Genomic DNA, 14775 nt, shown 5'->3' with positions numbered 1-14775 from the left:
CACCCCCTCAATTTTCAGTCCCATGTAAATAACTTCCCTCCCTTCAGCCCTAACATACAATCCCTGTTAAATAACCGCAACTCCCAGCATAGCTCTGCCTCTTCCTTCACTTACCTCTCATGATGTAGCAGACCTCATCTCAGCCTCTTCCCAGGTTTTCTCTTAACTACTGAGAGCCACCCTCTCCTGCACTGGTCACATGATGGTGACATCATCGCAGGTCCTTTTCAGCTACTCCATTTAGAACTGATCACATGACCTATAATGTCACCACAGGTCCTTCAGCTCTTGCAGGGCATTAGATTCAATTGTATTGCCGTCCTCAGGACGGCAATACAGTTGTATCTATCTGGCAGGTGGGACATTCGGGGCCTGGGACAAAACATCAGGGGCCCAGGCCCCGAATGTTTTAACCAAGCAACGCCCTTGGTTTGCACAAATCCGTAATTTAGTCTAGAGGTCATGGCAGGCGGCACAGGGTCAGAACAGTGGATAGGCATGGTCTAGCACAGGGGTGCACAATCTTCGGCCTGGGGGCCACATGCGGCCCTTGATACCATTCTGTGCGGCCCCCAACCATCTGGTAACAGACATGTATGCCTATGGCTTGTGGCTGCTCACATGTATTTTTAATGTATTTCTCCCATTAGATGGGAGTCCTAGAAGTGTAACTAGACATTAATGGTATATAATGTGTGTTCAATATGCCATAAGTACAATATTTCAGTTGTTAATACACCTTTAAATTTGAATTTCGGCCCTCGTCATTTGTTTAGTCTGGCAATGTGGCCCCCAACCAGGAAACGTTGTGCACTCCTGGTCTAGCAGAAACTAAGAAAACCTGTTGATCAGGCAAGTGTGGGCACACAGCAGACAATATATACAGTAGCAGAGCAATCAGCACCACACAGCCAGAGCACCTATACACACAACAAAGGGGGATTAACCTTTGCAGCACTGCAACCAAGATGAGATACACTTGATACCAATCCCAATTCACACACAAGCAGCCAACACCTGTGCACACGGGACAGCAGCAGCATGAACTGCCATTGTAACAATGTTATTTGAAATGAAACATTTACTGTAATATACTGCTTGCAGAATGTGGAATATCAACGTTAACGTAGGCTCAGTTTCACTGAGATTGAAAACTGGCACTTACCAGTATGGACTGTTGCCAGACATCAGGCATAAATACATTGCTAAATCTCCTCAATATAGCTCTATGTCAAGTGGTTCCCCTCAATAAGTATAACAATGGGTACATGCAGGCACCAATAGAGTGATTTCAGCATATAGGAATGTATACAGCTACCACTGAACTCAATGAAAGCTGTAAAATCTCTAAGCACTGAGCTCCTTTTAAAGGGGTCATCCGAGTTCAGAGCTGAACCCAGACATACCCTTATTTTCCCCCCAGCAACCCCCCTGAGGCTAGCATCGGAGCATCTCATGCTCTGATGCGCTCTCTTGCCCTGCACTAGATCGCGCAGGGCACGGGTTCTTTTGTTTTCAATAACACACTGCCGGGCGGAAACTTCCCCAGGCACCCTTTCACAATGGGAACCATAGCAGGTACAGTATTAGGATACTGCCAAATGGGAGGGAAATGCTGTAGATTTTCCACACCAGATTTGTGTGTGGCAAATCCACAGCCTTTTACAGTAGTCAAGTAAATGAGATTTTAAGAAGTCTCATCCACATGCAGTAGAAAAAATATTGCAGCATCTATTTATGCTGCAGATTTCTGCCATAGCTTCACTCTTTGCCATACAGAGGGTGATTTCCATGGCAAATCTGCAGGAACATCTTCCCCAGGTGGCTGTAGCCTTAGGGCTCTTTCAGAAGAGTGATCTGAGACCTTTCCTTGTACCGGCTGCAGAAAACATGGGGGGGTCATTTACTCCTAAATGCGTCTTCACCCCGCTCATGCCAGGTCTAAAATTGTGGGTGTGACGGGGGCGGGGAAGGGGCCGGGCTGGCATGTCCAACTTATTCACCATTTTCTACGCCTGTTTTAGCCATGGAAAATGGTCTAAATGTTAGACAGCTCGGAAGCTGTCTTACATTTAGAACGGCGCTGGATGTGCCGAAGTTATGGAAAGGACAGCGCCTCTTCATAAGTTCAGCGGATACACCGCCAGCACACGGGCTGTATTAAGACCAGCGTCTAAAATGCCGGTCTTAATAAATGTGCCCCGTGATTTTTAAAAGTACCAGACACAGAATGGTGTCCGTTTTCTTTCCATATCATTGCATGCCCATTCACTTAAATGGACGAGACTTGTGTGAAAATCAGACCTATATGGTGTATGCGTGTATGCTACGATTCTTCCTACCAATGGGTAGTGCTAAAAATCTCACATGTGGGTTGTCCGGTTGACTACCATAGGTCTGTGTTCAGTCTGGGTGCTGCCCATTCTACACTTTCAACAGTGCCTAGATGCGATCATCACCCATCTGAATGAACCCTTATAGTTCAAGCTGTCAAACTCAGTCGGTGTCTGAGTGGGAAACATGGCCTCTTTACGTTGTTGTGTCTGTGCTCATAACTCTAATGAGTTACATACAAGAGATAATTGTATTCAGCTCATGCCTACATTCCTAGAGCCTCCTACATCAAAGTAGCTGTCCACTCCTTAGCTGTTGTCCTAAAGACCAGCTCTCTTCAGGCATGAAAATGCAAACTGTAGTGGTGGGACAATTTTTGATGGCCACAATGGGGCAAATTTGTGAAATAAAATGTACAAAAAATAATTAGTATTGGGGGAAATGTATCGAGTGTTGTATGATACATGAGTCGAGGAATAAGAGATTTAGTGTACTACTACTGGTATTAACAGTTTATTGGGGGAGTTTCATCCATGGTGCCCAGGTTCTGCAATCCAGTGGCTACTTGCATGCACATGACTGCCTTGTGGCTTTTTTATACTGTAGTTATGGAGCTCATTGGTGCCTCTAATATCTTTATAATTATAGTATAGTCTACATTGTCTAGTATATAAATAGTCTTGATCGACCGTATGGAATGGCACATGCATTTTTGCAGTGTTTGTTTCTAGTACATATGTTGTATGTTGAAGCACACCATGCTGTGAACCTCTATGATACTTTCACTAGAGTTTGTGAGGGATATCACAGCAGCATATTTATAGTCAGAGGTCTGCTGCCCCAGCCTGATTTGGTTTAGAGTTATGTGGTTTCTGTGGCTAAGACATCTCTTGGGTAGGATATGATGTGCAGAGCAGACCTCAAATATGGGCCACACACATTGTAGCGTGAGCATTTAAATCCAGACCTTGTAATGGTTCACGATCCTAACCATCCTGGAACTAAGCCAGTGACAGCGAGAGATAATTATATCTCGTTGACAGAAAGGTCTCAAGGAAGCGATATACAAATATTAAATCCAAATAATAAAATGCTGATTTAAAAAAAGTCTATTGGGGGAATTTATCATGAGGAGTCTGTGTTGTTGTACTTTATGCCACATTTATCACATGACATGTTTGATAAATTGGTCTTATCCTTAAGAAAAGCTACTCCAATTTTTCTACACCAACCTCCTACTGGAGTAAGAATGCAACTTTTTTGCAACTTTTTAAATAAGTGTCAATGATAAATCTGGAGTAAAACTCATTAACATAGCTAACAACACCCAAAACCGGAGTGAGTGGTGTAAAACCACAAAAGTCGCACATTTTTTTGGGCACCAGGGGGTTGCATGACGTAGGATGCGACTTTTTTGTGACTTTTGAAACAGTCGCACATAGTAAATGAGCCATAATTCTGGTCTGATCTCACTGGCGAAGATTACAAAATGACACAAAAATTGACCAATTGTCGCAGAAAATGTCACAGTTGCCATGACTTGCGACTTTTTTATATCACAAAACTCTTGTTTATATCACAAAACTAATGTATCTGATTTCATTAATGTCCCCCTTCTTATTTATAAATTGTCAGCAAGAAGACATAATTGAAGCTCAGTCATCAATGTAGTTAAAATTAATTCACCAACTCTGCCCTAACTCTATTCAGACATCGTATAACACAAAAGTTACACTTTAGAAAACCAATGTTAGTGTAATTAACCTGGTTTCTAAGATACATACATTTCTTTTATGGATCCTACATTGAGGTCATAAATTTTGTCTTTAGCAACCGCTTTCCCTGCTACTTTATTTGTGGTGTTGCCACTCTGTTGGCTCCAGGACCTCAGAGCATGTTGCTTGTCCAGTAATTCATTCTTTGAATAGCCTTTAAAAGAATCAGGGCTTGGGGGAAGTGGTGTCGGTGGTTACTGGTAGCTATGGAATATTTGTAGTCATCTAGAACTGTGAAACCATTAAAACCATAAAAACAGATATAGTACCAAAGGGGAAAGCAATGCATGGTCATTAGGCTAGCTGGGGTCAGAAGCTAAATGCAGTACAGGGAGGCACATACAGATATGCGATCAGAAATTTTCAAACACAGAAGGTAGTAATGCCATTGAAGAACAGAGGGTCCTCAACCAAGTAGTGTAGTGAGACAATCCAGGGCAAAAACATAAGGTAAGGAGTGCAGAGAAAATGGATCCTCTGGAGTGATTGGATCAACAGCCATGGACAATATGCCATTCAGTGTCATGAGAGCGGCCGGGATAGAAGGATGTCACTAGAGTTCAGACAGGTTACTTTACTACTGTAAGCAGCTTGATGGGCAGGTTTTCAAAGGCTGGGTTCACATCATGTTTTTGTCTTACATTTAAGGTATACAAAATAAAATATATATGTTAAATGGATGCCCTGATGCCATACAGTGGCATCTATCACCATAGAGTTCCATTGTAAAACAAAATGTATACATTAAACGGATGCCTCTGACAGATGCCATACTGTGGAATGTCACCATAGAGTTACATTGTGAAAAAAAACTTTACATTAACATATACTTTTTTTTTGCTGGACTCTACAGGAGGGAAAAGCATATTGTATTGCTATATTACATCTTTTTTACCAACATATTTGTTAGATGTAGGGCAAAAAATGTTACAATATAGTGCAGAGTTGATTAATTTATTTTAACTATAGTGAGATCCCATTGATGAGTGAGCTTCAATTAGTCTTCTTGCTGACACTTTATAAAGAAGAAAGAGAGATACATTTGGCAAGACTATTCCCCATTTTTTTTTTTTGCCTAATTATTACAAAAGGGGTGGTGTATAGGAGTTTAATGTCTAGCTTAAACTAAAGCTGTATATTGTGGTTCACAAGAATACCTTGAGGACTGATTACCTTGTAAACTCAAAATAATTTAGGAATGCTGTCTTGAGAAGCTTCATAAAAAGATTGTGGTAGACCATCAGGTCCAGGACATTCCCCATTTGGCTAGTACAACAAGGTGGATAAGTGTTCAGAAAAAAAATCTTGCAAGCGAGTCTTTTAATGTTTTATGGTCAAAGACAGACAGAAATTTGAGTTATGAATTGCTTAATAGTTCCTGTGTGTAAGACTTCAGTGGATACGATTTCATCTTTTCTCAAGTGTGAAATAATAGCCGTGATTACACAGACCATATAATGGCATACTGAGCAAGAAAATACCAGCAGCAAATGCCACAGCTGGAGCAAAATTCCTTATTCTTATTCTATGGAATTCATATTAATCTCTCAATCTCTCCTCCATTAATCATTAATGCAAAGAATAAGGAATCACAATATGTGTCTCAAGTATTAAATTCTGATTCTTCACACTCGTAAGCATTCAAGTATTTCAGTGACCTCTGCCTGTCTTCTTCATTACTGTTATTTTTATATTTTATGCTAAACTGTACCGTTCCAACCATGTTCACTCCTACCCTGTTAAAAGATTTTTCAATAATACAATATTGATAGCCTATCTGTATGATAGGCCATGAATCTCAGATCAATGGGGGCCTGCTTCCTAGCACCCCCTACTGATCTGCTGACTGAAGGGGCCATGATGTTCCAACAAGTGTCATGTCGCTTTCCGTGTTTACTAGGCACAGCTCCATATATTTGGTAGTGTCACCACCAGTTCTGTGAGAAGCTCTGGCAGACGTTCTTCTCTACCTCTTATATGACGTTCTTTGTTTTGGTTTCACTTTGTCATCTCCTTTCCTTCTACCAGGTGTCACTTATTTAGACTAATCGTCTTCCTTTTTATTCCCTCCTATACTGCTTCACCTTGCGGTTTATACTACTTCCTGGATGAAGTGTTTACTGCTGGAGGCTGCTGCTGCTGTTTGCTCAGATAAGTCTTTTTCTTTATTGTGTTTCCTTGCTGGCTTGATTCTAGGTGACCCTGACTTTGTCCGTATTTAGTGCAGGGAGCCAGTGGTTGTGTCCCCTCATTATTATAGGGTTTTCAGGTGTCACACAGTCTTAGGTAAGTGGGCATGCAATCGTCTACCATTTAGACCCTTGCATGTGCATAGCAGTCAGGGAGAGCTCTTAGGGTTTTATAGGGCTCACCTATATGCTGCTTAGTTTTGGGATCAAGCCAGTCGGTCGTTTATTTATAAGTTCCAGCTATCTGCAACTTCATCCGTGACAGGTAGTGGCTGTGCCTAACATTAGAGCTCACTTGAATAGTACTATGATGTCATAAGCTGTAAAACCATGTACAGCCAAAAGTGCCTCAAAAACAATAAGGGAGATGACAGTTGGATATGATATTAACTGAACCAAAACACCGGAACCCATACTAATGATAGAGCAATTTGACTCTGTGTGGGACTCCTGTGTACAGTATTTTCAGGGTAAAACATAAACTTACAGGGATATTCCGGTTACATTAAGGATAACTATTAGGTGAGGGTTCTACTGCTGGGAACCCTGCCAATCACAAGAGCCGGGCCTCGTACCCTGTGGAGCCCCCCAAAATGAATGGGCATGCGCAAAGCCGCTCAATTCATTTCTATGGGAATTCTAGAGTTAGCCAAGCACTATACTCCACTATCTACGGAACTCTCTTAGAAATGAATGGCCTCCCTGTACCAAACCTGTACCAAATAATGGTATGTAATAAAAGAAAGGATACATTTTTTTGCATGTGATTTTTCTTTACAGCGAAACGTCATAAATTATGCATATCAATGTATGTCATCCACCAGAGACCATAAAACTTAACATAGGGTAACTTTGCTTCTCATGCTCCTAATTTAATTTTCTTTTTAATTTTGCTGGACTGTTATGCTGCTTTTCTATGATTTGCTTTACCTGAAAATTAAATAAAAACAATTACAAAAGGAAAAGTGAATTTCTGTGGCTAAAATGCTTAACATTTACTAGAGATGTTGATACTTGAGACCACATATGCCAGGGACGGCCAACCTGCGGCTCTCCAGATGTTGTAAAACTACAATTCCCACATGCTCTGCTGTAGCCTGATAGCTGTAGGCACTCTGGGCATGCTGGGAGCCTCAGGTTGGCCATCCCTGACATATGCAATACCACTTTTGTGGCTGTGTTTTACCCTTAATGCTGAAAAGACAGGGCATAATGCAATTAAAAGAGAAAAACAAAACAAGTTAGGCCCTTAGCCACGAAGTGCACGACTACTACAGTATGTATGAATGGGAACTGAGATGAAAAAATGTTATTTGTAAACTAGACATGAAACAATCCAAAAACTGAAATTCAGACATAAGACTGAGAAGCGTAGACAGTTTATGGTTTATTGAAGCACATCAAAGCCAGTTCTATAAATATTCTCTAATTGTGAATATAAAAAGTTTTTCGGTCTGGTGTGCATTTACGTTTTTTGAGTTTTATGGATTGTATTCTCATATTCTGTCAAGAACATTCAGTCACAGTACGGCTACAACACACACAACTAACATACTGTTATTTTGTAACTTGAGTGACATAATGGTACTACTATTCAGAGACCTATCATGAAAATATTATTGAAAAGACTGATAGATGGCTGCCAGATCTAGTTCCTGAGAATGAATGCATAGTCACTTTGTCATACTTTGCATTATGTTGAGAAAAACATGTGGTAAACTTAAGAAATATTCAAATGAGTGTCTGACTCTGGTTAACTGGCAGGAACTTCGCCACTGGAAACAATGTTCTTTGCCAGTACTGAAGTCTGGCAATAGACTGTAAAAAGTATCCTTACACAATATGATAAATATGATAGTGAGTCTGTATTTTCCACAAACTTAGTCTGTTAAAGTTGAAAATAGGTTTCAGATTGAATTCCACAATAATGGAATTTTTTTGTTTTACAAAGGACCTATATAACATATAAAACATGTATACACGGGGTGCATGCGCGGGGTTCACAAGGGAGGATGCGTGCCGCGCGAGCTCCATGCCCGCCACTGCTGAAGGGCTCCTTAGCAGCTCCACGAGCACTGACCTGAGCATCCAGATTGCCAGGATGATGACCAAATCCAAACAGCCGCCTGGGGCCTTCATCGGGCGGTTCTCTGAAGTGCCTGCTCCCGATGACTGCATTTGATTTCAGCCCGGCTCCCGGCACAGGCATAGGTAAGGGCTTACCTGTGCATCGCCGGACGGGTGAGTCAAGATGGCAGCCTGCATGTGTTCGTTCGGTGAACACTGCGAACTGACCATCACTGCTTCCCAGCCTCTAACACAGTCCATCCTGGCCATCTTCGCCTCTCAGGCAGCTTCCAAAATGGAGGCCCACCTCACCCTGGACACCAATGAGGACTCTAATCAGGGAGTACCGGGTTCTTCCTCACCAGCCTCAGCCTCACCTCCTGCATCTCTGAGAGACCTCTTCCAAAATATCAGGCAAATGTTACGGGATGAACTAGCCCAAGCGGTAACTGACTTTTCCCGCCTGAGTGGCCAATGTTGAAGCGAAGGCTGAAAGCATGGTCGACGCTATAGCGGTGGACCACATGATATTGACACCCACGCGCCGCAACTAGAGTCCTTGGAGCTTAAGTTGGAGGACTTGGAGAATCCCTCCAGGAGGGCGAACCTTTGTATAAGAGGCGTACCTGAGACCCTTACCTCATTACAGCGTCAGAGCGCTTCAAGACCCTTCTGCCTCAACAGGACGATTCGCTGTTCCGTAGTGACAGAATACACAGGGCCCTGGGTGCTCCGAAGAATCTGGACACCCCCACGGACATTATACTGAAACTCCACTATCCGGAGGCCCGCAATTTATCGTCACTACTGGGCCTACCTCCTACAGCAAAGCTGTATTCTGATCTTGCACCCTCTACTCTAGGCTGCCGCCAAAATATGAAGCCTATAACATCGGCTTTTCAGCAAGTCCAAATACACTACCGATAGGGCTTTCTGCTGGGTATGATCTGAGCCTATGGCTCCCTCTGGTCCTCCTCCGTTCTGGGGAGATTAAGGGTCGGGTCTCTCGAGATAGTGAATCCATCTTATGGCCACTTTCCGCGATATATCCTCTGGTCAGCGTTATTGCAAATGTATAGTTGCCCTGCAGTGGCAGGGTTATTATGTTTCCTTCTGTTCCCTGGTCTGGGGGACCAAGGTCTTGGTATCTCCACTCCAGACCTACTGCTTTGTTATGGTTCATCATTTCCTTTTATTGTTTACTTGTCCTAGTTACATCAGTGTTTTTTACGGTATTCTTTGGTGCCCTCATTTACATTATATGAAGCTTTGACTATATGGATTCAGGGGCGAGATGGTGGTGATGGGGGGGGGGGGGGGGTTGAGAGTGTGTACTCCTGTAATTGTTCTTCCCTTGCGAACACTGGTCTATTATGTGTCGCATAATTTCACATAATGTTCGGGGTTTTAACTCACTCCATAAGTGTAATTGTTCTTCCCTTGCGAACACTGGTCTATTATGTGTCGCATAATTTCACATAATGTTCGGGGTTTTAACTCACTCCATAAGTGTAAAAAAGCATTTATAGACTATCTAAAGCATTTCCCTGACATTGTCTGCAGGAGTCTCACTTCACCACCACCTCGTCCCTCTTTTATATTCATTCTCATTACTCTACCTTTTATACTGCTTCGTCTACATCTATGACGAAGGGTGTGGTTACTCTCTTCAAGAATAATTTCCCTTTTCAGCTCAACCAGACCTATTCAGATTCCGACGGTAGATACCTGATTCTTATAGGTACGCTATACGCTACCTCCATTTGTATTGTAAACTCTTACTCCTCTAATGAGCATCCCATTCATTTCTTCAAGATTTTAGCTATTATTGAACCCTAGAATACCAATATATTATTTGGTGTGGGGATTTCAACTTTGTATTTACCACCACTCTGGATAGGTCACACATGTCAGACTCACATCATACATGTGAGCAAAAACAGCTAATTAATGATACTATGCACCAACTCTCTCTATCAGACACATGGAGGGAACACAATGGATCATCTAGAGCAGGGATACTCAACTGGCGGACCGCGGTCCAAATACGGACCGTGGACACCAGCTGCCCGGACCCCTGCCCTCCCTTCCATTGGAAGCAGCACTTTAGGCTGCTTCCTAATCTGACAGTGTGCCGGAAAGAGCTGGGGCACAAGCTCCTCCCCATGCAGGCGCCGGATGGAAGGGGATGAGCGTGCTGAAAGAGACAGGTTCCGCCACATGCAGGTAACTTGTCTCTCTCAGCGGCTCAGTCCCTTCTCTCCTGCAGCAGCGGCAACGTAAGGGAGCTTCAAGCTCCAAAGGACACTTACCTGTGCTGGAGAAGAGGCTGGACATCACCACTGCCACCAATGGAATAAAGTCCACATTTTGGGGGGAAGGGAGGGGACTGAGGGGTACAGACAAGCAGGAACACGTCACTGACTGCAGGAAAGGACTCCAGTGTCAGTGGCCTGTTCCCATGATGCCTGTGCCTCTCTCTGTAATGGTTAAATAAGGATAAGGCTCCATTCACACCATGGTATTTTTGTTCCACATCCAATCCCCATTATTGGTGAATTGGCTGCGGACCCCTTCATTTCAGTGGGGCCGCAAAAGATGTAGAGAGCACACTGTGTACTGTCTGCATCTTTTGTGGCCCCATTGAAATGAAGGGGTCTGCATCTAATCCACCAATAATGGAAGTTGGATGTGGAACAAAATACATATGTCTGTTCTGCGGCTAGGGTTGCCACCCGGCCAGTATCTCACCAACAAGGCTGATATTTTAGTGGCCCTGCCAGTGCAGGCAATTTCTTTATACCCTCAATTTTTCTGTATGGACTGTTACTAATGAGCGCTTCCATTGCAGAGCACTCATTAGTACAGCCTTTACCTCCACCGCCACTTATGTTAATAAGAAAAAAAAAGAACTTACCTACCTCCTCTATTTGTTCACGTAGTAGGGAACACGCCGACTGGAAGCTCAGGACAGGAGCTCCGAGACATCATCACACTGGAGCACAGGTCCCGTCCTCAGCTTCCAGTCAACAGAGAGTTTTCACCGCAGCGCCATCAAAAGGAGGAGGTAAGTTGTTTTTTTTGTTGCAAAAGCAGAGATAGGGGCATTTATTCTTACCGGGGCACTAATGGGGGCATTATTCTTATAGGGGGCATTAATGGGGGCATTATTCTTACTGGGGGAAACTAATGGGGGCATTATTCTTACTGGGGGCACTAATCGGGGGGTTATTCTTATTGGGGGCACTAATGGGGCATTATTCTTATTGGGGCAGTAATGGGGGCATTATTCTTGCTGGGGGCACTAATGGGGGCATTATTCTTGCTGGGGACACTAATGAGGCATTATTCTTACTGGGGGAACTAATGGGGGCATTATTCTTACCAAGGGTACTAATGGAAGCATTATTTTTACTGGGGACACTAATGGGGGAATTATTCTTACCGGGGGCACTAATGGGGGCATTATTTTTACTCAGGGGCACTAATGGGGGCATTATTCTTGCTGGGGGCGCTAATGGGGGCATTATTCTTGCTGGGGCACTAATAGGGGCATTATTCTTACTGGGGGAACTAATGGGGGCATTATTCTTACCAAGGGTACTAATGGAAGCATTATTTTTACTGGGGACACTAATGGGGGAATTATTCTTACCGGGGGCACTAATGGGGGCATTATTTTTACTCAGGGGCACTAATGGGGGCATTATTCTTGCTGGGGGTGCTAATGGGGGCATTATTCTTGCTGGGGCACTAATGGGGGCATTATTCTTACTGAGGGAACTAATGGGGGCATTATTCTTACTGAGGGAACTAATGGGGGCATTATTCTTACATGGGGCACTAATGGAGGCATTATTCTTACTGGGAGCACTAATGGGGGAATTATTCTTACTGGGAGCACTAATGGGGGAATTATTCTTACTGTCGGCACTAAAGGGGGCATTATTCTTACCGGGGGCACTAATGGGGGCATTATTCTTAATAGGGGCACTAATGGGGGTGTTATTCTTACTTGGGGCACTAATGGAGGCATTATTCTTACTGAGGGCACTAATGGGGGAATTATTCTTACTGTGGGCACTAATGGGGCATTATTCTTACCGGGGGCACTAAAGGAGGCATTATTCTTACTGGGGGCACTAATGGGGGCGTTATTCTTACTTGGGGCACTAATGGGGGCATTATTCTTACCGGGGGCACTAAAGGGGGCATTATTCTTACTGGGGGCACTAAAGGGGGGCGTTATTCTTACTTGGGGCAGTAATGGGGGCATTCTTACTGGGGCACTAATGGGGGCATTATTCTTACTGTATGCACTAATGGGGGCATTATTCTTACTGGGGGCACTAATGGGGGCGTTATTCTTACTTGGGGCACTAAAGGGGGCATTATTCTTACTGGGGCACTAAAGGGGGCATTATTCTTACTGGGGGCACTAATGGGGGCGTTATTCTTACTTGGGGCACTAAAGCGGGCATTATTCTTACTGGGGGCACTAATGGGGGCGTTATTCTTACTTGGGGCACTAAAGGGGGCATTATTTTTACTGGGGGCACTAATGGGGAATTATTCTTACCGGGGGCACTAATGGGGACATTATTCTTACTGGGGGGCACTAATGGGGGCATTATTCTTAGTGGGGGCACTAATCGGGCCGTTATTCTTACTGGGGGCACTAATGGGAGCAGTATTCTTGTTGGGGGCATTATTCTTGCTGGGGGCACTAATGGGGGCATTATTCTTGCTGGGGGCACTAATGGGGGCATTATTCTTAATGAGGAAACTAATGGGGGCATTATTCTTACCAGGGGCACTAATGGAGGCATTATTCTTACCGGGGGCACTAATGGGGGAATTATTCTTACTGGGGGCACTAATGGAGGCATTATTCTTACCGGGGGCACTAAAGGAGGCATTATTCTTACTGGGGTCGTTATTCCTACTTGGGGCACTAATGGAGGCATTCTTCTTACTGGGGGCACTAATGGGGGAATTATTCTTACTGTGGGCACTAATGGGGGCATTATTCTTACCGGGGGCACTAAAGGGGCATTATTCTTGTTGGGGGCATTATTCTTGCTGGGGGCACTAATGGGGGCATTATTCTTGCTGGGGGCACTAATGGGGGCATTATTCTTAATGAGGAAACTAATGGGGGCATTATTCTTACCAGGGGCACTAATGGAGGCATTATTCTTACCGGGGGCACTAATGGGGGAATTATTCTTACTGGGGGCACTAATGGAGGCATTATTCTTACCGGGGGCACTAAAGGGGGCATTATTCTTACTGGGGTCGTTATTCTTACTTGGGGCACTAATGGAGGCATTCTTCTTACTGGGGGCACTAATGGGGGAATTATTCTTACTGTGGGCACTAATGGGGGCATTATTCTTACCGGGGGCACTAAAGGGGCATTATTCTTACTGGGGGCACTAATGGGGGCATTATTCTTACTTGGGGCACTAATGGGGGCATTATTCTTACTGAGGGCACTAAAGGGGGCATTATTCTTACTGGGGGCACTAAAGGGGTGAGTTAATCTTACTTGGGGCACTAATAGGGGCATTCTTACTGGGGGCACTAATGGGGGCATTATTCTTACTGGGGGCACTAATGGGGGCGTTATTCTTACTTGGGGCACTAAAGGGGGCATTATTCTTACTGGGGCACTAAAGGGGGCATTATTCTTACTGGGGGCACTAATGGGGGCGTTATTCTTACTTGGGGCACTAAAGGGGGCATTATTCTTACTGGGGGCACTAATGGGGGCGTTATTCTTACTTGGGGCACTAAAGGGGGCATTATTCTTACTGGGGGCACTAATGGGGGCGTTATTCTTACTTGGGGCACTAAAGGGGGCATTATTTTTACTGGGGGCACTAATGGGGGAATTATTCTTACCGGGGGCACTAATGGGGACATTATTCTTACTGGGGGGCACTAATGGGGGCATTATTCTTAGTGGGGGCACTAATCGGGCCGTTATTCTTACTGGGGGCACTAATGGGAGCATTATTCTTGTTGGGGGCATTATTCTTGCTGGGGGCACTAATGGGGGCATTATTCTTGCTGGGGGCACTAATGGGGGCATTATTCTTAATGAGGAAACTAATGGGGGCATTATTCTTACCAGGGGCACTAATGGAGGCATTATTCTTACCGGGGGCACTAATGGGGGAATTATTCTTACTGGGGGCACTAATGGAGGCATTATTCTTACCGGGGGCACTAAAGGGGGCATTATTCTTACTGGGGTCGTTATTCTTACCGGGGGCACTAAAGGGGCATTATTCTTACTGGGGGCACTAATGGGGGCATTATTCTTACTTGGGGCACTAATGGGGGCATTATTCTTACCGAGGGCACTAAAGGGGGCATTATTCTTACTGGGGGCACTAAAGGGG

Source organism: Bufo gargarizans, chromosome 3 (assembly GCF_014858855.1).
Source record: "Bufo gargarizans isolate SCDJY-AF-19 chromosome 3, ASM1485885v1, whole genome shotgun sequence".
NCBI lineage: Eukaryota > Metazoa > Chordata > Amphibia > Anura > Bufonidae > Bufo > Bufo gargarizans.
This window is presented reverse-complemented; position numbering follows the sequence as displayed.